Source organism: Bombus affinis, chromosome 10 (genome assembly GCF_024516045.1).
Source record: "Bombus affinis isolate iyBomAffi1 chromosome 10, iyBomAffi1.2, whole genome shotgun sequence".
NCBI classification, from domain to species: Eukaryota; Metazoa; Arthropoda; class Insecta; order Hymenoptera; family Apidae; genus Bombus; species Bombus affinis.
This window is the reverse complement of record NC_066353.1, coordinates 11,547,550-11,571,546: the sequence shown is the minus strand read 5'-3', so window position 1 is coordinate 11,571,546 and position 23,997 is coordinate 11,547,550. Positions and strand designations below refer to the sequence as shown.

At 38.9% G+C, this 23,997-nt stretch overlaps 1 protein-coding gene across 3 annotated transcripts in view; it reads left to right on the top strand.

Annotated features, from left to right (window-relative positions):
- The window catches only part of LOC126921311 (chondroadherin-like protein), a 168,336-nt gene that overhangs the window by 3,101 nt on the left and 141,238 nt on the right, over positions 1-23,997 (top strand). The gene's annotated exons all lie outside the window — the stretch shown is intronic.

The window sequence follows — 23,997 nt, the reverse complement described above, 5'->3', positions numbered from 1 at the left end:
AATACGTTCACAGTATAGAGACACGTTTTCATTCTGTACAATAGCATCCATTGTGCGGTCGACTTACCGCGTGCCTTTTCGTTCGTTCGGCTTTTCGGATTTTTCGACCGTTTCTTGGCTCGATTGCTTGCTATTCAGCGCTGCGATGTTTTGAAAGCTTGTCCCGACGATGTAGACGTTCGACGATGGCATTAGAATGGAAACGACGAACGTTTCGAGGTCGATTTTGGTGAAAAAAATGTTCTATTGGTAGAGTTGTCCTTTGTAATTGGTACAAAGACCGAAAGGAAGCTTTCTAGAAAACCGTGATTAACGACTTTTGAATTTATACACAGTGTTACTTGAGACTTTGTTCTCCCACTAAGAGACAAAGCGTACTCGAGCTTCTCCTTCGACACAACGAAACGTCGTTTCCTTTTCCAAAGATCTCGCATTTTTCAACTGCTTTCACGACTGTGCGTTATCTTCTTCCGACTGGGGATTTAATAAAACATTTCTCTAACCTCCGTCCACGTACAGACCCTGTTCGTAAGCGTAAGGACACCTGCTGCTTTTAAACAAAGCTCGATAACCGACTCAGATTATTAGGGAAATGATTAATCGCTCAGAATTTTACGTTCGTGCGAGATAACGATAGAAGATAGGAGAAGAACAAATTAACAACCACGTCTTTCCTCCCATGCACCTTCATTTAAATCTTGCCCAAAAAATTAGCAATTTGGATAAGAATCTTTCTCCAAGAAATTTGAATATACGATACGATTACCAACATGACTGAACCGATGCTGAAAAGATGGAGCAGATACGCAAGAATGGATTTAATTTTGTACTACAATATATTCATAATTATTGCGATACTTCTCTCAAGTTCCAAAGGAGATATCAATTCGTACAATTCGAATAACTCGTCATAATGTGGTTGTCAAACTTGTGAAAGCTCATCTTTCCATATGCGTTTTATTATTCTCTAAAACCATCTTATCGTCCGAAACAGAGTTTTCATCCGAGTCAACGTTCTCGTATCTACTCGTAAATACCAATTCATTCTCGTTCGTACGTTCTGCATCTCCAACTGCATAAAAAAACATGGAATATACGTTGGCCGACGTATTCGTCTAGTAATAAAACACATACATCGAGGGATCTAACGCGAGTCAAGCCATTTGCTCGTACGCGTATGTTGCTGGACTGTGCGATATTAGAAGATGGAAACGTTCCGTTGGTTGAAATTTTCCGTACCGTTGGTTGTCAGCCACGGCACGAAGAATTTATGGGACCGGGTGGGATTCAACAACGCCCTCTCCGGAGATTTCAATCCTGTTTCGCGCGTACCTCGTCATCAGCAATGTCCCGAATTTCCGCCAGTACCACACGACCAAGCAAAAGCATAGGGTGTGTCCGATTCGAGTGTGCGTGTTCGCTCACGGTTGTTTGTTTAATCCCTCGAGGGATCTGCAACATGGCCACTTGCCGTTTTCGCTTCTATCAAAGGCTCTTCCCCATCGACCGCACTTTCCAACTAAAACCTGCCCCCTTTCGCTCTATGCAGTGTCAACACGGTGTCCATCTGCTTGTTGCTCAACTTGTTCATCTTGTCTCGCAATTTCGCCGTTTCCCACGGAAATACAAAATTTTTAATTTAGCTTTGATTAAGTTTGATTATATCTGCCGAACACTCCTTTTGTATCTTCTTTTTTTTTGGAAGATTGGAATAATACGGACGACTAGACCTTCGAAGATTTCTTAACCAGAAACTTGCGTAATTATAGAATGAAAAGTTGAATGGACAGAAGTTGAATGGACATAGAATGAACAGAGACCAACTAATTTCAAACAGAGCGATCTTAGTCCTTGCAAATATAAATACGGTTTAATTTATTTCGAGGAGAGACGCGTTAAGAAATAGCGGATCTGAATGACGAATTTTGACTCGCCTTTTCCGGCTGATCAGTTGAGAATCATCGACTAATCCAAAATCGAGGGTAGACTTTTATTAGCGTGGAATTCCAACGAACGAAGATATAGAGCAAACGATAGCAAAAAGGTTCCATTGTTTTTTCTACAATTTACCGTTTCAAAATTTTAGCTCTGTTTCTGAAGATTTTCCGAAATGTTCAATTTCCCCGAGTCACGATCTTATCGAATATCAATTTGGAATTTGTATTCGCCGCGTCCCAAGGTTTATCAGAAGTCTCTTGTCGAGCTAATAATTAATTCATCGACGAAGGTAAACGAGCAGCGAGATACGATCGGGACCCTCGACGAGCAACGAATCGTCTCGCGCAAGCTGTCGATCAAATACGAGAGAAGAGCGTGTTTGAAAGCTCGTAAATCTGGTCACCCGTGGCTGGAATAAAATCGAACAATTTAAGTTCGCCTTGTTCGCTGCTATGAATTTCTTTCTCGACGTTGTGAATTTACTTGTTGCCTCTAGCCAGCGTGCGGCTTTCTTCCCTGCAACAGTAATAAAAAGTTCGCAGCCGGGAAATCGATTTAAGATATTGCTTTCGTTAAAAACCATTCGGCACTTTCCAACATTTTTAATGCCATAAAACTCCTCGTCTCGTTTAATCTGACTTTCCTTTCTTCTTATTTTCTCATTTATTTCTGTCTTTCTATCATTAATATCGTCGGAATGAAATCGGGCGTGGTTTACAGCGTTCATTAGCTTTCCAATAGAATATTTGGTCCTTTGTAAACGCATCCTTGTCTTTGCGCCAGGATCGATACCGTTATTATCTTCCAGTCACCTTAACTGGCTTTCACGCGACCAGTTTCAACCGCCTCGTGACGTTTTCCCGAATTAAGCCCGGTGACATATTAAAATTGCTGAACCTCGACTGAACTTGATCGCGTTCGTATTCCGATATCATCCATCCGTACGACTTCGTTCTGACATTTAAAAATACGCGATGCGGTTGGAAAGTAATATAGTCGGAGAAATAAATCGCAATTTCCTAAGTTTTTAAGCGTTCCTTTCAATTCCTGCTGCGGAGAAACGCTAGCTACCAGCGCAGCGATTTTTAATAACCAGACCAGAACTAAATTGCCAAGAGCGAGGCCATTTCTCCAACAACAAATCCTTTGCGAGATTTACTTACTTAATTTTCGAATGGTCTGTTTATAGGGAAACTATTAAAACTCTACACGCTCTTCGTCTAGACAGACTCGATCGATTCGATTAATAATTTAGCCGCCGTACCGCGATGCTTTAACCCACACGATCAACTTCCACCTATATTTTACCAACAAATGCACATTTGAGCATCCAACTGTTGGAAAATCACAAAGGATAGGTTCCACTGGCGGCTTATGACCAGGAAAAGCGTCCGTAATCGCGACTCCCGATTTTCGTTACCGTGAAAACACAGCAGAATCCGTGAAACGCAACGAGTCGGTATTGAACGTTATCAGATAGAAACTTCGTGGCCCATTCTGCTGGAGGTCTCGTCGCGGCGCTCCAACCTTTTCGGCGTAAACCGAGGCAATGGCAATCGCCTGCCCTATCTTCCTTTATCCTGCTATCGAGTCCTTTTCGCTCGCCGGCTTTGTCTCCCCTGTTATACCTTTTTGCAGCGGAAAGATCGTCTCTTCGGTGAAAATCCACCTACTCTTTTTACCTTATTCGCAAGAGGACAGTTATACGCGTGTACGACGATGATGTCGCGAGTCTGTGCTTTCGAAGAGAAATCCAAGTGGACCGCGATGTGTTACAAGATTTCTCCGGCGACGTGCTCCTTATTTTTTGGCTGGCTTAAAAGTTTATCAGGCAAAGGAGAAAGTTGTGCAGGGGAAACATTCTTTTTTCGTACTTTTCGAGAGAGAACGATAACGACACGGGGCTTGCACGATCAGGTTACGATCACGCGCGTGGTTTATTCGATCGTAGAATTTGGTGCAATACTTGATGGAATAAGCGCGAGTAAATGGGCAAAATTAGCGAACAGCACGCGCGAACGATTTTATTAATTTCGTCGTTAGGTTTGCTAGGTTCATAAGTATAAGCTTGACGAGTAGGTAATAAATGTACGAGACTTTGTAAACGATTGAAGCGATATTTAGTTAGATGGACATAACAGTTTCATTAGGTACGTTCGTAAGGAGGGGTCGATTATTGAATTTGAAAATTGCTTATCGCGTTTCTTGATCCTCGGACGATATCTCGAGCTTTTTCTAGTTAACGTTGGAGTATTTTAAGGTACAGCGAGAGTTAACGCGATCAACGTCCAAGGTTATAAAATAATATTTCATTTCGTCCGAAATAAAGCTTCGTATTACATGGAAGATAAAGCTGTTACGACGAAGCTGGAAATATAGCTTTTGAAATATTAAATTATCGTATATCTGTTGTCCAGACGAAAATGTATTTGATTCGAAAGATCTAAATTAAAACTAAACTTAAAATTAAAGAACAAAATAAATATAAAATAACGATAACAAGCCTGTGAATAAGTCAATGGATCGAAGCAGTCGTCGTAATCGATAAACCACGAACTTTCGTGCTGTGAAACGGTCGCGCGATTGCACATGGAAGAAATTAAAGGACAGCTGCTATCCAACAAAGATTGATTAAAGTACTCGCTCCAATATCCTTATATTACACATTGTCGGCTTGCCACACGTCCAGAGAAACCAAAGAGTAGCATTTACGTGAAATCTAGGTTGCAAGCTTTACTCCGGTTGAAAAACACAAGAGCAATGGGAAACTGAACTGAACGATAAATACAGCAGAGAAGTTACGCTAAACCAATTTCCATGCAGTGTTTCCTACAGATCTCTAAGAGAGTTTATAACGTTAAATCGCGTTCTAAACTTTGCTTCGGTTAGAAGACAAAATGTTTTAATAAAAGAAGGACCAAAGATAGAGTGAAACGACAAATATAATAGGAAAGCTACGTTAAACCGGTTTGGTCTGTTCTCTACAGGTTTCTAAGAAAATTGGTGCCAACGTTGGATGTACATTTCAAACTCTATTACAATAAAAAAAGAAGAAAAGGAAAGTGGAACAAAAAGCAGGAAATTTTCACAGAAGAAATACGAAAAACCAAAGGGAACGACGAACAGTATAGAAATGTTACGTTAAGCTGATCTGCACGTGTCGCTAAGCCAACAATATTCGACCAATATGCCACGAGAATTCTCGAACCGTACGATACTTAATTACCTGTATTTAATATTTAATCAGAGCCACTGACTCCTTTTTCCTTAGATTGCCAAATAAAAAAGTAACGACAGCCGTCTGGTATAAGTACTGTGTCAAATACATTTGCTGGTGTACCGCGGAATTTTAGTAATTAATTCGCTTGCTTCGTGAGATGAAAAAAAAGGCTGCTTTAAACAAGAAAAAAAAACCGATGCTACAGGTATTTTCCCGGTTAATCGGCGAAGAGTGCTTCGCCAAAGCGATTTTCTAAAAAGCCGCTGCCTTGACACACCAACGTTCGTTACTGCGAGTAGTTTCCGACGTCGTTGAATATTTCCCTAACGAAAGAGGGAACGTCCCCCTCGAGATTTTTAACTATCGTCCCACGCGATCGGTACTCCAACTTTGTCCCGGGCCGAGGCTCAACTTTAAAGCGTTTTACATAATGCAACCCGAGAGAATCTATGGCAATTATTAATTTGGAGATCGAGTCGTGGCGTTTGGTGATTAAAATGGATGAGCTTTGAGCTGAGACGAAGAAACGCCTGATGGCTTGAATTCAGCGCGATAATGCGATTCTGATGATGCACGCTTCCTGTTTCGTTATGCTTTCGTCGACGAATGCATAAAATTTGCGTGGAAAGACAGAGAAGATCTGTCAATGGTTTAAATCTCGAAGGACGACGTAAAATATGGACAAGAGGTTTCATAAGATAAAATGAAGAGACAGCTGATTGTATCATAGAGAGTAGCACGATGAAAGAACATTGAAAAACATAGAACAAATTTTGTAACACGTTTCTTACATTAATGTTACTCGTTGAATAAATTGCACGTTACGTCTTTACGTGCGAGATTATTTTTCGTGACAAGAAGGCCATTAGAAACGGCGTGAAATGTATTTGCTTCTTGGGAAAAAGGGTCAATGAGGAACAAGACTCGTCAAACACATCCAATGTCTACACGAAACATTGATTTCAATTTCCACTTCACCATGTTCAGGATTAAACTTCGTTAGCTCGGTTTAAGGCTACTTCCATCAAAGTTTGCTAACGAAACCGTTACACTTTTGAGTCAATTAAACATTGGAAACCACAAGTATACATTTAAATCACAAACTTTTTTCCCGTCATCTACGAATCTAGTTGAAAAATACTTTTCTTCTTGCTTTCTACGAATCCCTGTTTGATTGAAATCTTAATTAATCGTCTTTCGAGATGAAATAAGAAAAGAAAACGAATCGACGATCGGAAAAGCGAGAGATTTTTATATAGAACAGAAAAATTTTCTTCCCGTTGGTAGAAGAATCGTTTCCTTTTTTTTTTTTTTTTTTTCCCCAGTTAGAGACACGAAATTAGCCGAGAGACAGAGCGCACCAAATTACGCGAAATTAAGTGTTTCGAGAAGCAGACAGGCTCTGGTTCGTTACAACGTTAGCGTCCAGACGTAATTGCACGAGACCCGACCGGACAAAAACGCTAAATATTTCTGCTTCGAGAGATAAGACAAAAGGGAAACCTGCCTGAAAGCAACCTGGTTATGGAAATAATCTGCGGCGAGACAGGGGCGAGTTTTAACGTCTTTATTGTCTCTTTAGCCGGCGGCAATTACCCGTTTCGTTTCTTCGTGTTCGAACAACGATTCCGATAGCAGTGCTACTCGAACAAACTTTGACTACGCTGTATAAATAAAGTCGATGGATTAATAACGACAGCGGAACTGAAAGCATCGGAACGAAAATATCGTCCGCTGCGTGTATCAAATAAATTCAATGTAAACCGGCTCGCGAAGGTAATATTTGAACCTTTGCCACATAAAAACTTTCATATTCATATTGTATGCGTTTCATAAAGCATTTTGAAATTACATTAGCGTTATAATGAGATGCGACACTGACGATCATATTGCTTAAATTTGAAACCAATTTGAAAATGTATATTAAAATTCGAAAATAATTATTGCAAATATGTATTTAATAAAAAAATTAGAGTACAGCATAATACACACCTTTGCTACACGATAAGTGGTAAATATGGTTTCGCTGAATATATAGAGGTTTGCTAGTATGATGGATAATTGTTTAAATGCTTTTGTCATCTTTGTGTAATATACATGTACCTGTGTCAAATATCTCGTAGTTTCTCTATGTATTTTTTAATTTGTTTTAAACTCATCACGATAGTCGACAACAGCGTTAGTGAAATTTCAAAATGTTTCCTATAACGCACGTGAAATATTCAAAAAAGTGGGGAAAAAGTGTTGAAATATTTTCACGAACCTGTGCGCGCGTTTTAATTTCTGAAAAGTGAAATGTGTTAAATAGAAGATTCTAATCTAATGCCTACTTGACATTCAAAAACATTTCACAACAATGCACAATTATTTACAATTATATTTAATATTTCATAATGATTCATAATTATTATGTTTAAAATCTCGCAAGAATTCGTAATTATTATTACGAAATGTAATGTACTGGACGTGTATGTAGAATTTTACGATACAGAAACAGGTGCTGTATGAAAATTATTTGTTAACGTACGTTATTGTAGATAACGAAGATCAGATTCGCAGCGAATTATCAGTACGACGACTGTACGAGCATTAATTGAATATTCCATGGCATCATTTTCGCTAAAGTAATATTTACCGCTCGTCAACGTTGAAATTGAACATGTGAATCGAACATCTCGTCAACACGAAGTTTCTTCATCTCTGGTAGTGGCACGCGATCTCGTTACAACTAGAGCAAAGATCGGTCAGCTCCCAATAGGGACGAATGCTTGCTTCGTTTCGAGAAACTTTTCGCTCTATCGGTTTAAGTTTTCTTTCTCGTTCGCTGACAAATCCCAAATGTAAATGGGAGTCGTGGGGACGGCTGCAAAGCCAGAGGAGTCGCCGGAAAAAAGAAGAAGCGCCATTCAACGTTCAACTTCTCCAACGTTAACATTTCCTTTTATGGATCGTTTTCGCGTGAAGATGGATATTGTAATTTATGCTGCGCGCATGTACTCGTTTAGAACCATTCTTCTCGGGTAAAGAAACGTCTCTCTCTCTCTCGCCTCTGAACATCCTTTGATGGCAAAATACCAAAATGTTAATCAGGTAGAAAATAAATAATGTATACTTTCAAAACACAATATTTGTCAATATTTCCAGATCTTTTGGATAACATTTCGTTCCAGTAATTATAACATGATGGAAATGTCGCTGTGAAAGCGATCCATGTTCTGGTTTATAGGCAAAAAATTAATCGATTCTGCCAAAAAGAGGCTCTTCGACTTCGAGAATTAATTAAACAAGGTTCTCCTATGATACAAGTAACGCGATGAATATTTTGTTAAAACACGTTGAACCGTGGCAAACAAAAATTCAGGACGCTCGGATATTCTTCCGGTAAGAGACAAACGTAGACAAATAATGGGATCGTGTTTGTAAATGTCTAAAACATAGAATGACAGAGTAACATAGCACGTAGAGACGTAAAGCCTCGACCTAAGCTGAACGACAACGTCATTTGTAACAGGGCTAAGTATCATAAACTCAACTTGAATCATAAATCATAGAATAAATACAAAGTAGCAGGTAATAAATATCTATAACAGGTTGTCACACGTTGGACAGAGTCGATCGCAAATAGGACAAATGAACGTCACAATCTACTTGGGTACATCTGTTCGTCCGCGTATCTTCGCACGACAATCACGTAGTTCGCGTCTACGTTCATAAAATATTCCACAAGTGCCCATTTCAGCGATAGAATCGTGCGACTTTTCTTAGAAAACGTGCAATTCCGATTGGAATTATCGAGGCAGAAAGCGCGAGTCAGACGAAAGCAGAGAAATCGAACGAACGTTTTTACGTTGAACGCTTCCACGACGTTGTTTCGGTGAATATCGATCCTCCTCGGCCGAGATGAATACCGCCATGTATCTTTTATACCCTCGTGGCGGAAGTTACTTCACGTCCGGGTTCACGCGGTCAACATCCGGTTCTGTTACACTCTGAGAACGTCTTAGCATGTATTTTTAAAAGAACAGCCAGTTCTAAAGGCATGCGTGAAAAATATCAAACAGTCTCTGAATTATGTACCTTGCAGGATCCTGCAGATGAATATATCTAACAACTTTTATTCTTCGAATTTATAGGCTTGGAATTTTAGAATATAAAAATCTAGAATATCCCACGATTCTTTTGCATTAGAATTTCATTGTTGAATGATTCAGAGCTGCGTAACCTTATAGTCTTAAATTAAAGGGTATTTTTATTACGAGGAATTTAATTTCGCGCGAATTTAGTTATCTCTTCGTACTGCAGCGAATTTTAATAAATTTACCGAGGAAAGAACACGGTCGATTGTTGTATATTCTGCTCGCGTTTTCGTTTAGACGTACACTGCTTTATGGCAAGCCCTTTAAAAGTCGCTTTACTCAAAGGAAAAAAATACACTGGAAAACATTCCGCTTTGAAAAAAAATATCCCAAAGCACGTTCTCTTACAAAAACACGCTTTAAAAATCTATGAAAAAATATATACATCCTTCAAACGCTGGCGCGAAATAACAAATTTCACGCACCAAATTGAAACAACATAACAGCAATCTCGACCCTACTAATAATTCAAAGGGAAGTTCCAATATTCTTAGAAACAGGTCAGAAGGGTTGCCCATAAAACAAACTGAAAACCAGCCATCGATAAACAGCCGTTTCCCAGTGTCAAATTCCCCAAATCATAAAAATTAGCCACGGAACGTCGATCCTCGGCGGAATGAACGCGCGTCTGCACTTGGTTGGCATTCGCGCCGCCAATCGAATTTCTGTACCGATACGACTGAAAAATCAATATTCAATTACTCGTTACGCCGTGTAATTACGTTTAACTTTGGGGACACGTTAATTGCGCTGACGCGTCGAAAGGAACCGATCGCACCTGCAAACTAACGCAGCGAACTCGTCGAATTTTTGGTCAAGTTGTCAAGGAGAGGGGATTTCCGGCCAGTTTCTATCAGATACACGTCATGATTCGATGGACAGGTTCCGGTTCGGATTGCCTTCGATCGGTTAACGTTTCATCGATTCCAGCCGAAGATTAAAATAGAATTTACGATTTAATCGACCAAAAGCGCGTGACATTTACGACCTTGCGTGGCTGCCTTTCTTCTTTATTTTGAATTTTAACGATGGATATTAAAAGACTGTTTGATATTCCAGTTTCTTAGAAGTCAAGTTGACTAACTTCGCTCTCAATAAATTGCCCAATTTTATTATATGCTACGTAATACGACGAAGGTTGAATTTTCAAGAAACGGATGATTTAACTACACGAGTTTGCTTATAGTAAGCATAAAGTACAAATTCCTAATAGCGTGAGAAGTTTACTCGTGAAGAAGTTCAAGGGTCGTTTAAGTGTACGAAGATGCTGGATGTTGATTTAACGATTGGTGAAGAAAAATAGTTGCACTATAAGAGTTTAACGATTCGTACTTGAAATCTGCGACAACCTTCGGTGCTATGATCGTGCTCGCGACAACAGGTATAGTAGTTTGATCGAAGCGCGCGTGCTTAGGGAGATAGTGAAATTTCAGTAGCATGTTACGTTAATTAGCATTTTAACGAGGCATTGCTATTTAGTTCGCTAATTAAAATAATTTTCAAATAGAAGTCGATAACATCTACATCGATGAACATTACGATTCTTAATTGCGGAATTTGCTACGATAATATAATCGTAACGAAACGATAACAACGAAAAAAACGTCGATACGACTAGTTCGTATCTATTTGTGGTTTACGAAAAAAAAATCTAATTCTTACGGCTCGTTATCAGAAAAAGAAAAAAAAAAACAGTAAGCTTCGTTAATTCACAGGTTCAACTCGCCGGTTCTTCTTTAAAATCAAATTATTTCTCTATCTTATCTCCGCCACCGTCCCGTTATTTCCTTTCGGCCACCCTCGCAAGGAATTAATTATCCACGTTTTAATTATTGATGCGATCTTGCGTGACGGTCTAATTAATACGCACAATGCGGTACGCGTATCTTGGTTGACGATGTTAAATGGTTTAGACAAGGTAATTGTTATCTATCTGGGTTGTTGCTGTTCGCGGCTATAATTTTCTTCAATTACATGCTTCAGAATTTACGAGGTCGCGAGATATAAGAATTTTGTTATACTCGATAGTTAAAAGTTTCGCAAGTTACATAGATCGTGGTTGGACAGCTTTTGTAACGCATTTTATCAGGGTTTTACTATGATAGCGTAAGTCGCTTCTTGGCGAAGTGCATAATTCAAAATTCAAGCTTTACTCGGTTCTTGAGGGAGGCCCTGCCACTAACCTAACTTCGTTCGAGTTTTAACCGTATAGTTTCCAGAGATTACAGTCGTAAACTGGAACATCCTATTCGGAATAAAATTTTCAAGTCGACCATTTCCGCCACCACTAATCCACCAACTGAATTCAAACGAACATTTATTAATCCTCGAATTACTCTGCCATATCTACCGCGAAAAAGCTTCCACCGTTCTATACGCGAATACAATCAAGAATCCCATCGAGTTACACGATCCTCTTTGCACGTAACTACACGTTGAAAACTGGGAAATGAAAACTCGAAAGACAATTTTCCTGCGTTCTAGTGCGCGAGTGTCATATTGCACGTGAAAACTAGCCGATCAAGCGTTAAATTCGTAACGATAATAGGCGATATGAAATTTAAATGAAAGTGTCGTTCACGCATAGCTAGAGGCTATAATTATGGAAAATTCACGGACCAACGCTTGAAAACTCGTGGTTCTATCGTTTAAGTTACATTTCTACGAGTCAAACTACGTGACCAACTTTTACAACGAAACCGTAATACGCGATGCGATCTAGTTGGAATGGAAGTTTTGCCCGAGTGTGGAAATTACGTCGGTGGGAAATTTTCAAACGGAAGCTAACTTCCTTCGATTATGAGTTTTATAATTTGAAAATCGTATTTTCTATGCGATAGGTATACGACTGACCGTTAAATTCCACGCCATAACGTTTAACGATCGTTCGCGTGAAACTTGAATTCGATGAATGAACGGGAGCAAAAAGAAAAGAAAAGGCAGAAAAGAGATAAAAGATCGTTAAAATACCGAAAGCTTTGGATATGTAATTTTCAAGTCGCTTATTTTAAGCTGTTTGATGTTAGGTTTCTGAATATCTCTTAAAAACCAAGAGTTCCACTACGTCCCAGGTCGGTTATTTATATCCGTTCTTAAATTGAGAGATCTTGCGGAGGCATCCGTCTAGAAAATTTGCATCAGCAGACGCTACTTCGCGCATAATGTCTGCCAGCCGAGAAAGAGTTTGCGTAATTTAGCGCGCAAGATGAAAGGTTATATTGCTTTCTCCTTTCGAGGTATGCACAGAGTTTCAGCGCGCTATTCGACCAAACTACACGCGTAACTTTCGCTGTGAAAATTCTCTTCTTGCGGAGAAATTATTACCTCCGCGAAAAAGAAACTCCATTTCCTACCAATTGCGCTTTCAGAAAAACATATACCATAGGAATTCTTGATTGCAAAATGTATCCGACGCGTACAGTAACTCGGAAAAGTATTTCAACGCTTGTAGAAACCTTTGCAGAAAATTATAACCTGAGAGATATCCGACGAATCTTCAATTCTTATTCTTCTGTATCGAATAATTTCTCTTTGTTCTTTACTTTTAGCTTCGTCTCGTTTCAATCTTCCTGGCTACATCTTTTTAGTATGATTACGCGTAAGCGACGTTACAGGATCTCAATGAACAAATCTTGGTTGAAACAGATCCGAAGGTATGTCACGTGTGTGCATATGTTAACGCCTCGAAGTCATCGATTAAATTCACCGTTTGAAACGGAGATACAATTTTGCCTGTAGGTAGACGCTTCGTAACTATACTATGAGGTAAATAACGCGTTAACATTACAAGGTCCAAATGAATACGTATCAAGGTGCAAAATGCAACCGTAATAACATAGCATATTTGACTGTAAACGTTTAGCAAAAGAAGACGTAGGTAGCTGTTGTTCGACATTTTCTAGCGGTATCGAACAAACTTTCGTATAATACCTGGTTTTAATCATCGTTCTAATCATCTAGAATATCGTTACATATAATATTCACGAAATTAAAGGAAAATCGATGACCCAAATATAGCGAATCCCTCTTACAAGAATTTATTCGACAAACCGAAATTCATCGATCGATATTTCTCATCAACGTCGTTAAAGTCGACCAAATAACCCCTGCTCGTAATATAAATCGTTAATAAGAGAATAATAGAGCACTGTCCCTCGGATGTTTAAACAAACACGAAGAAAAGTAACTATGACCGTGTTAATGACAAGGGGGATAAATTGTGGCATGAATTAAAAAGGATCCAATAAACACGGTGTAAGTACCTTTCCGTCACGCAAAGTCCCGCTACGAACGTATCATTAGACACGCGTATCTGATCATTCCAGCGTATGAACAATTTAAGAAGTAAGAACCCATCGAACCAAAGCAGGTTATGAAAAGAATGCCACCAACTATCGTAAATGCGAAACTGTAATTGAAGTTAATGACTTCGAATAATTGCCATCGACCTTTCATCAAATTATACGATTCGTTTCTCCCTCGACAAGTTCGTATAGACGTAGTTTCATTGCAATTAGAGAGACAAAAAGTCTGAAACTATTAGTTTACTGTGCGTTGATATCCGTTCCGTAGTGTGTCGTCGAGAACCACGTTATTGTTACACTATTGGCTCATGCATATGCCACGATCTACGAGATACGGCGCATTACCAATGCAAAAGCGTTACAGGTAACGTACGGCCTCCTAGAAACACAGTACTTGGATGAAAATCGAACCACGCACCCCGGATGCTTCGACTCTCTGCAACAGCGAAGATTCGCTGAACCTGCAAGAATTTACGAACCTGTGTTTTCCTCTTTCTTAGCATCCACCGAGTGCGAAGGAATGACGAGATTTCGTGTTATTTTCCGTCTATTTTGTTTGGAAGATATCGATAGGATATCTTGCAGTTTACATCCGTGGACCAAGAGCTGTTATAACTCGGTAAGGAGGAAAAATATTTGGAAATTTTTTCACCTGCTATATCAATTTCCTACGGTGAAATTTCACCATAAAATTTCTGCCCTTAAAAGCACGAACAAAGGTGGGCAAGCATAGCAAACCTATCTCGTATCGATCGGGGTGGTTTGAACAGAGAATCGTAAAATTTCAAATCAATTCTCGACGAGGTATATGGGCCATTAATTTATTTTATACGTTATATTATTACTATCGTAAGATTTGTCCGATAGAATTTAGTAGTATATTGCGATTCGTTTGCGAACGTTCTTAGAAATTTTCTATTTCGATGTCGTCGATAAATCTGAAACGACGATCTACGTATAATCGAGCTACGCTACTGTATCTGAAATCGTACTAACAGGATTGTAAATATATGTATTTAAGTGTAACGTGTGACACGTAATCTGTAATCTTAATGCTCGAAAAGACTTATCTTAACAACGGCGGACCTAACTAGGTTGCCAAAGTAAATGCACCGAAGCAGTTCTCACTAATCTGAAATCGTGAACCCAGTTCACCGGCGAGAGAATTCAATAAGAAAAATAGTAGGCCACGCTTCCGCGTGCAAGCGGAATAAAACGAACTTACGATCCCCTTTCGTGTTCCTCTAAACGCCACTTACGTCGGCCGTTATCTTCTTCAAATGAAAATCGGAAAAACGAAACACACGCGAAATTACCGCGCTGCTTCCACGCTCGAGAAGAAAAAATTCCATTTTTGATCCCAGTACGATATCCTCTTCGAACGAATTAACGCAAAGCGGCAATAACGAATTTAAGCAACGAAAATAACAGTAACGTTTGCGCTTAAATCCAAATGTGCTTCGATATCCGGACTGTGCAATTAGCGATGAAAATTTTTCTAACGGGATGAAGGGTGCGGGCTGTGGGAAGTTGGCGAATCATTCCCTTCCTCGTAATATGATTCAGGCGAGCATATACGTTGAACGAGATCGACTTCGTCACGAGAGGTCTTCCGATCGTGACATGTGACGCACGCAACGTGTAGAAATAACATTTAGTTAACGTAGAATCGGCCCAGTTACATTATAGACCCATTTCGACGATCGCAATTATCCTCTCCCTCGACGGTTTCATGGCTGACAGTTGTAACGAAAGAATTAACCTCGAGGATCGCACAGCCGAGACAGAACAATTACGCTTACGACGAACCGATCCAGTCGCCAGAAATTAAATCGACCACCGGGAGAATTCCAACGATAACGTTAATGTGGAACGCGTTTCTGGCTACTGTGATTGCTATCGATAAGAAACGAAATCGTCTCGGCGTATGTACTTTAAACAGCTACATTAATTACAATACGTAGGACCTGTTTAAGTTATAATAGCGAATTGTGTCATCCGAAAATTTTGGTAGGCGATGGTTGGAAACGCCAACCCTACTTTTTAGACGGACACTTACCATTGTATCGCTTAGGGCGAACGATACTACAATTTGTTTGATAGTTGTGGGAAAGTTTCACGTTTATCGTTAGCCGATTTTTAATCTCATGTTATTTCACGTCACTCTGAACTCGCGTATCGTTAGTACTCTCCTGTTTGAACAGCTCAAGCGTACTTGAACTTTTCTGATGATTTATCTGTCTCGTATATGACACGAACAATTTCAGGTTCACGGGGATGTCATCGTGAAATTGCATAATATATATGCGTATATATGCATAAGAAATTTCCATGCGAAGAACGATGTGGCGGATTTCTAGGTGTACGAATGCGATCAACTTCTTCGTACGAGCCAAGGACGAAAAGAAACGAAAGGTTTCATCGAGCTGAAATTTAACCTGGATCGGACGTAATCTAGATCTGACCTGAACAGAGTCGAACCGCGTACACGAAATCTAAGCTTGTCCTTATCTGGTGTAATAACGTTGCTCCGTTTAGTGATAAAAGAGGCTGGAACAGGTTATTATTAATCAAGCGTGTTCAATGTGCCAAGTTATCTTGTAATTTGATTAATTAAAAGTTTCCTGGCTAGTCGATAACGAAGGAGAAAAACCTCGCAATTAACGAAGTCTGCTTCATTCGGTGCCGTGACGTTATGTTCGAGCGTTCGATAAAACGTTCGCAGAAAGAAACGAACATAAATCATTTTCTCAGGCACAAGTTGCCCAGCAGAACTGGTTTCGCAAGATCGAAATGATCAGATTGTCGTGTGACCCTGCGACTGCGATAGATCAGGAAAAATAGTTCACGAAGATCATTAATCGAATTCAACTACGTTTTAATGAACCTTCTGGCAAAAACGGTCATCGCTTTCATTATTCCGAGTTAGGAGAAACGTAAACAACAGGACGAAACGTAAGCGACCACTCTATTTCCCTCGTTCTTCTCTCTAATTGCGTTTTCCATCGTCCGTGTCTCAACAATGAGAATACCGTAGCACCACTCATCAGATCTAACGTTATTCGAGCTTTCCTTCTGATGAGACTTAATTGCGCGTTCGACACCCACGGACAAGCAGAATTTGCATTCGTCGTTTCGATGGTTCCACCGACTATCGAGAAGCAACGGCGCTCGTGTCAGAGAGGAACGGAACTGTGCTACGAGAAAGAGGAGAGGAAGAGTTGAAGTGCAATGAAAACGCTTCAATTTGGTCACCAGATGTTTGGTCAACTGATGAATGAGTAAAGTTAACTTTCGTGTTGTGTACCAACGACGTTAACGCGGCGCTGCACGACAGACGTTCGGTCAACAATAGCGGAGAGAGAAAGGTAAAGAGAAATAGAGAGAATACCCATCGACTCGACACTTGATTTTGTGAAGCGCTAGAAAAAACTCTGCTAGTTCATATTTTGACTGTGCTAACTACGCCAACGGTTGACCTCTTACAAATGAGAAAGTAATTTACCCTTCCGTCTACCATACATTTGCATGAAATTATCTATCGAACCAGTTGTATAATACAACGTTGTACACGTGCGCGTAACAATTACCGAGGTTGACGAAGTGGCTTCTACGAGACGGAAGTTTTTACACGAGTATTATTACCTTCTATTAACGACGATGACAAATGCATTTCTCGGTACTCTTTACGTTACACGAAGACTTTTAACGAAAGTTTGATCGACGTTTCTTCAATTTCAGCGAGAAATATATCAAAGTGAAACATCGGCGGAACGTTATTCAAAACGAGAACCCAAAGCTCGTAGATTAGAAAGAATTGCAGAGAGTTCTCTAGGGTCTCTTCAATTAAAATAGATTGCCTCGAGTTTTTTTTTTAAATAAAAGAAACTGTAGAAAATTTCTTACGGTGGAGAAAGTAACCTGGAATTTCGAGAAAAGAAAGACCGTTCTTTGCGATCCCCGCTTCCGATAAGGTGATGGAAGAGAAGAGGAAATGTTTGCAGCAAGAGAAGCCTCGACTATATAATTTTGCATCCTGAAATGATTAAATGACAGCGGCGAAATTACGCTTAATTGGCGGTGTACGTCGGTAATCGTACGAAAAACGCATAAAACTATCGTTTGGACGGGGCGACGTTAATTTGAGAAAATGAAACCGAGATAAGATTTTACTTATTGCGGCCGCGGTCGCGTGATGTGTGTCGCGTGCTTCACATTTGATCCTTCACGCAACGTTTGCATTTGTCTGCTTTTTGCCCTGCTCGATGCGAGTCGCTTAAAGTGTTTCCACGAAACGCGATATTTTCCTACGAAAAGCACCGAGACCCGCGTTACAGCGCAAAAGATCCGTTCGTTCGCCGCGTTATTTCTGTCTCTCTGTTAATCTCACAGCGAAATTCGTTTATTTTCCAGAGTGCTGCGCTCTCACTTAATAGCAGAACGTTTTTCATTTTTTAATACCTCGCAAGGCTTTATATGAAAAAGACACTTAACTGCTGCTAATTCCATCTGTTTTTTTCATTCGTTCATCATTTCACGATTCGTTTTAAGTTTGAGATAGCATTGAATAAAAAACGCGAGCGATTATTTTCTTTATGCGAAAATTTCCAGACTGGTTATACGCTATTGATTAGTATCCTATTTTTTAACGTCACCACGCGGCATGACGAAATTCCATTATACTTTTACAAAATGTAACAGCTTACTATAAAATGTAAATCGTGCTTCACGAACTGGTATGAAAATGGATAAATTCGTTCTGTCGCGACTCTGCTAATGTATAAGCTAATTACGTACGAGAACTCGTTGTTATTACTGGAAATTAACGGTTCTAGGAACATAAAGTATATTTTTTCAACGAAGGGCAGAGAAGGGATCTAAATGAAGTTAACAAATGCCGCGGAAAGAAGGATAATTAAATTCATATTAAAATCCATCAACCTGCCTTAATCGGCCTGATTCAAGACAATTCCAATCGGCGCTTCGATGTTTTGATTTACCAATTAAACTAGCTACGATTTATTGGAGCAGTCGAACGTTCGATCCATGGGATACAACGCAATTATCTAGATTAGTACCGAGTTGCACGATCTGATGTGCAATTAATAACGATGTATCCCACTTCTGACCTTCCAGAATTGGATGGGATCGATACCATACGGCGAGACAACTCCGTGCTGGTTTATGTCCCTTTCTAGATACCGCACTTACGCTAAACTCGACAGAATCAGGCCAATCGAATCAACCCGATTTCCAAATTATATTACGTCAATTATCAAAAATCCTTATCACGAATTTTACTCCTGTCTCATTATTAAAACAATACGAAGACCGCAAGCGATAAGTAGGTTTTCGCTCGTTCTCTTGATTTTGATTCAATAACATGTTAGACTCGAAAAAATAGTTAGTAAGTTAATAATACGTAACGATAATCAAAGGTATAAACGACAGGCGTGCAATATTTTAAAAATTCTGGAAGCAATGGAAAACGCATGTTCAGCTGCGATATTAAATATTAAAATAATTTTAATAATTCGAAATTAATCGACAACGCGGTGAATCTTAAAATAGCTTGCCTGTACAAGATAGGAAACGTGATTTATCATATTCTTTCTCTATAGATTTCATATATCATTTACACTGTCATTTATCAAATGATACCGATTGTATGCAAATAAGATGATTCTCGCTTTACTATGTTCTGATGTATATTGTTTGGCCATGAAAGATTTTCCAAACAAGCTCTTGGAAAACGAAAAATATAGCCGAAGCACGAATACTTTTCCGTTATATTTTACCGGCACATCTTCGCTACGAACGCTATGGTGGCGATCGATGAATAGTAATTCTTCAACGCTTGGAACAGGGAAACAGGAGCCGATAGTTCGCTCACTTTTTACCAAGATACGCGTCGATACTTCATATGGTTTTACCGTATCCCTGCTGGCCGATATGTACGGTCCTATTCATTTCGCCAATCATAAAAGACTGCATTCGTATCCTGGGGTTATTTTACTCCATCGAACTTGCAGCAGAGTGGACGAGTGGAAAGGAATAAACGTAGAGAGCTATATGTAAAAAATAAAAAGCGATTGCCACCGAAACAGTCGTAAAACGTAGATTCAACTGTTCCCTTAAATTACCACGTTTCTATTCGATAACTGTAAAGGGGCCACCAAAAGGCTGAAACTGAAACGTTGATACGACGAATGTTCGAAGCACAGGGAGCAGTGCAATCCCGCTTTAATATTTATAGGCTATAATTCTAACGCGGGAAGCAAAGAAATTGCCGAAGGCTGTGTTCAGAAACTGAACTGTTTTACATTTAATCGAATCTTTTTCTGCCACTCGAAACCACCCCTATCGTCGTTTCGTCGATAATACGAGAAAGCTCCCGTTTAAGTTTACGCCATCCAAAAATTTCCTTGCTTCTCTTTATTCCTACGATATACTTTCGTTTACTCGCCTTTAATTATCATATTCATGGGCTGTTAATGGAAAAATCTGCACATATATATCTGTAACGTTTAATATTTATATACATATATTGAAAGGTATTTTCATTAATCTTACTTTTAGAAAACGGTCGATCATCTTCTTCCGCTTCTTTAATTTAAGTTTGTTCAAGCAAAATCTCGCTTTCAGTTCGGGATCCACTGTTTGTATCCCAACAAAATTGTGTTCGATTAAAGCGGCATCAGATAACCGCGAGTCTACTCTATGTTTTGTTCCCTTCTTAATCACGAACGGAACATTAGCCTTTTACTATTATATAGCCGAATGATGTATCGCGAATATATAATTTTCCAAGGTACAAAGGAGCAACATGATTCCCGATAGCCTCTCTAAGAGGCTAATTGATGTTTCGTCTCACGTGAACAAACGTGTACCTGTATCCATGGGGGTAAAGGACCGATAAAGCAAGCGGCCGCATTGAAATTTTTCGCGCGATCGACTCGCGACATAAATATGCCCGGGCGCATTTACATTTTTATCGAATCTCGGCTCTACGTACACGTGAAATAAAGCTATCGTATAACGGGCGGGCCACGACGAAACGATAATGCCGTGGGACGTGTACAGCTGTATACGGGGTGAGGCCGGGCTTGAAATTGAGACTAAGTGGCTGTATTCCGCAAAACACGTACTCCGATATCGTCGTTACACCGTGCATACTCGTGAACGTTATCATTTTTTTTTCTTTTTTTTTTAGAGATAACCCGTTACGCTTGTAATCGTTTAATATTTCGGTGGTTCTAGATATATAGGAGAGATATAATAACGTTTTACTCGAATATAACGGTTAAATTAACGTAGTAGAAGTTTGGAGAAATTGTGCAGAAATTTTGCCAATTAAGAAAATATTCTCATGTTCTACTTCGCTTGCCTTATGTATTGTCGCGTTATGTAAATTTACCTTTATCCACTGTATTACTTCGCTACATTTTTTATGCATATACGTCATACGTTTGTTTGAAAGTATTTATTGGAGCGAGAGAAAATAAATCTACATATGAACCGTTCAGAAACCACATTGATCAGCTCCATAACTGAAGAAGACTGGTGATGCTACAGGCATTGTCCATTTGTACATTTACCTTAGGATTTACCATTGTTTATGATTTATGGCAATGAACTTGTAAGAATCTTTGAGAAATAAATAGTTTCTTCGAGAACAAAATATTAATCCTGCACTTATGTAATGGAGTGAATAAAAAATGCAGTTGACCAGTTTAGTTTCTAAAAGGTTCATATATATGAAAAGTATGTTTGGTTCACTCACATTTTGTAGAATATAACCTCGTTGTGACTACATCCATTCGGCAATATCCTGTAATAAATATAACAATAGTTTATTAAATATAAACCAAATGATGGTGACAAGAATGCAATTCTTCTGCGACCCAGCAAACAGTTAAAAAGAACTATATTTTATACAATGCTTTTGTAGAATTACAATTGCCAGAAAAGTAGGATCAAGTCTATTATTATGGATCAGGGGGAAATCAAAATTCCCGGGGATGGTCGTTGGATTTCCAAGCAGCAGACAGCGTTGTATTTGCACAACACTCGCGTAACGGTGCTAAAAGACCAATAAATTTAAAAGAGGCCATCTGCTTCTAGGACGACGAAATAATGACCCAGCAGAAATGAGGATCGTTAGGTGCAAAGCTATCCACGACAATAACTCTATTACATTGACCAGACACATTTTCTGTGAAATTTTGTCCCCACTTAACGAACTAAGAAAGAATATTAGCCATTTTTTAAAGCGAAATTTCGAAAGCGATTGATATTTCTTAAAATTCGATAAGAAAAATTGGAAGGTTTGTAAAACGCGTATAATTTGACAACTGGATACGAGCATTGTTTGATTTTACTCAATTAGAACGTTTTTGAACGTTCCTGTAGCATTAATAAAGTTTTTAGTTCTTAACGAACTATTACATAAAACCGAGTATACGTATGAATCATGAAGAAAAATAAGCCCATCAAACAGTAATTTCGATATGATAATATTTCTCGGAGAAAATTGGTCACGGTCTCGTTTAATAGCCACATAAATTATTTCTTTTCTACCCACAAAATGGCTGCCGATAACGTCGACTTTATAAATTTTCTTTTATGTATCTTTGATCGAAACTTCAGAAGTTCTGAACGTCATTTCTTCCCGTCTGCGCGCCTGTAAACTTCCTTATATACAACGGTGTTTGTTCGACGTAAGAGTTTAAACACCTAATTTCATTATCGAACAATTTTTCACGTTGAAATATTCACGCGCACATACGGTACGTTGGGATCAGAGATAGCAAATTCAATATTTCAAAATACAATGACTCGTAAAGGTATTTGAGCGGTTATCATAGAAAACGTATTACTAAAACATTTTCAAATTTTATTGGTACAGTAATGAAATATGTCTGTTATCTGATCATATCGATAAAATTTATATCCATTTCGAAAATGTAATATATGTAGAAGCTACAACATAAATGATTTCGTAATATATTTACGAAAGCACCTTCTACGAGCAACCGTATTTATCATAGCTATTAATGACGAAAAATTATATTTGAAATACACGCACGCATCCACATATATCTTTGTAATAAAATTACTAACTGTCATTCTGGCGAATACACCAAACCAATCAAATGTTTCATTTGTCAAAATTGTAATTCGTCAAAACATATAACCACAAACCACGGGATAACATAGAATGATTGATAAAAATCTGGTTACCTTATGCGATGGACGAGGAGTACACGATATTTGTTAACAATAATTCCATCAAACAATCATCCGAACATGCGTAAATCATTCGTACTCGTGAACTATACACGACGCACTTACTACACCTTACATGACTAGTTCGTTTAGCAATATCTTTCCCATGATTCCTTTGGCATGTCAGTCGATATCAGCGCCACTTGTTCGTAAAAATCGATATTGGAACGCACGAGTACGCGATCAGTCATACGTCATACTGCATCGTTCTTGTTGCGCAGTTTCCATCTCGATAGATTTGTGTTTATCAGTCGCAATTTGTATCGTGTCTTGCTACCGTTCGAACGAAAGACAAACGATTTAACGAGTAAGTGATAACACGTGTATACCGCTCGAAATGCCAAGTAACAAAAACATCAGGAATGGAGTGGGCTGAATTCATCCTACTTTCATATATGCCATTTAAGTGAGTCAAGTTTTAAAAAATAGATAAGTTTTCTGGCTTTTCACACATATAAATTAATGTACTTATTCGGATACAATGCAATCGGCATAGAGCGATTCAGAACGCGAGCATTTATGGAAATGTTAGGTTAAAAACAAACAACCAATATGCGTCTAATGCGTAGTACAAACGAGATTATGAATTCTGTTCACTTTTCAAATACTATTTCTTCTTTAAATATAAAAACAAAACAATACGAAGAAAAGAATCATAACAAACGCTGGATTATTCATAAAATCCTTCAGTGACAACTATCATGGTTTAAAATGTTTATCTCTCAAAAAATGTCTGTTATTACATGTTTTCAAACGTGCTTGAATACATGAAACGTACAAACTTTGATTTTTTGCTGCTTTTACGACTGTGTCATTATATTGTTTTCGTCTAAATACCTATGTATGAATGTAAATAAACACACGCCTTCTGCACGCCGGAACGTTCGGAAAATGTAAGCTACTTACAAAGAGAGGTAACCCACTGGATTGCGTTCGGAGAAGGATGCTTTAAAAAGGAACGGAGCGTACGAAGAATGAAACACTGTAGAAAATCACGTTGGGGAGGGGGCGGGAAGGGAATATGAGAAAATGGTACCGAAAAGACTAACGTATTGATTCGTTTGCAATATTTTTCCCATGATTCCCTTGGCGCGTCGACCGATATCAGCGC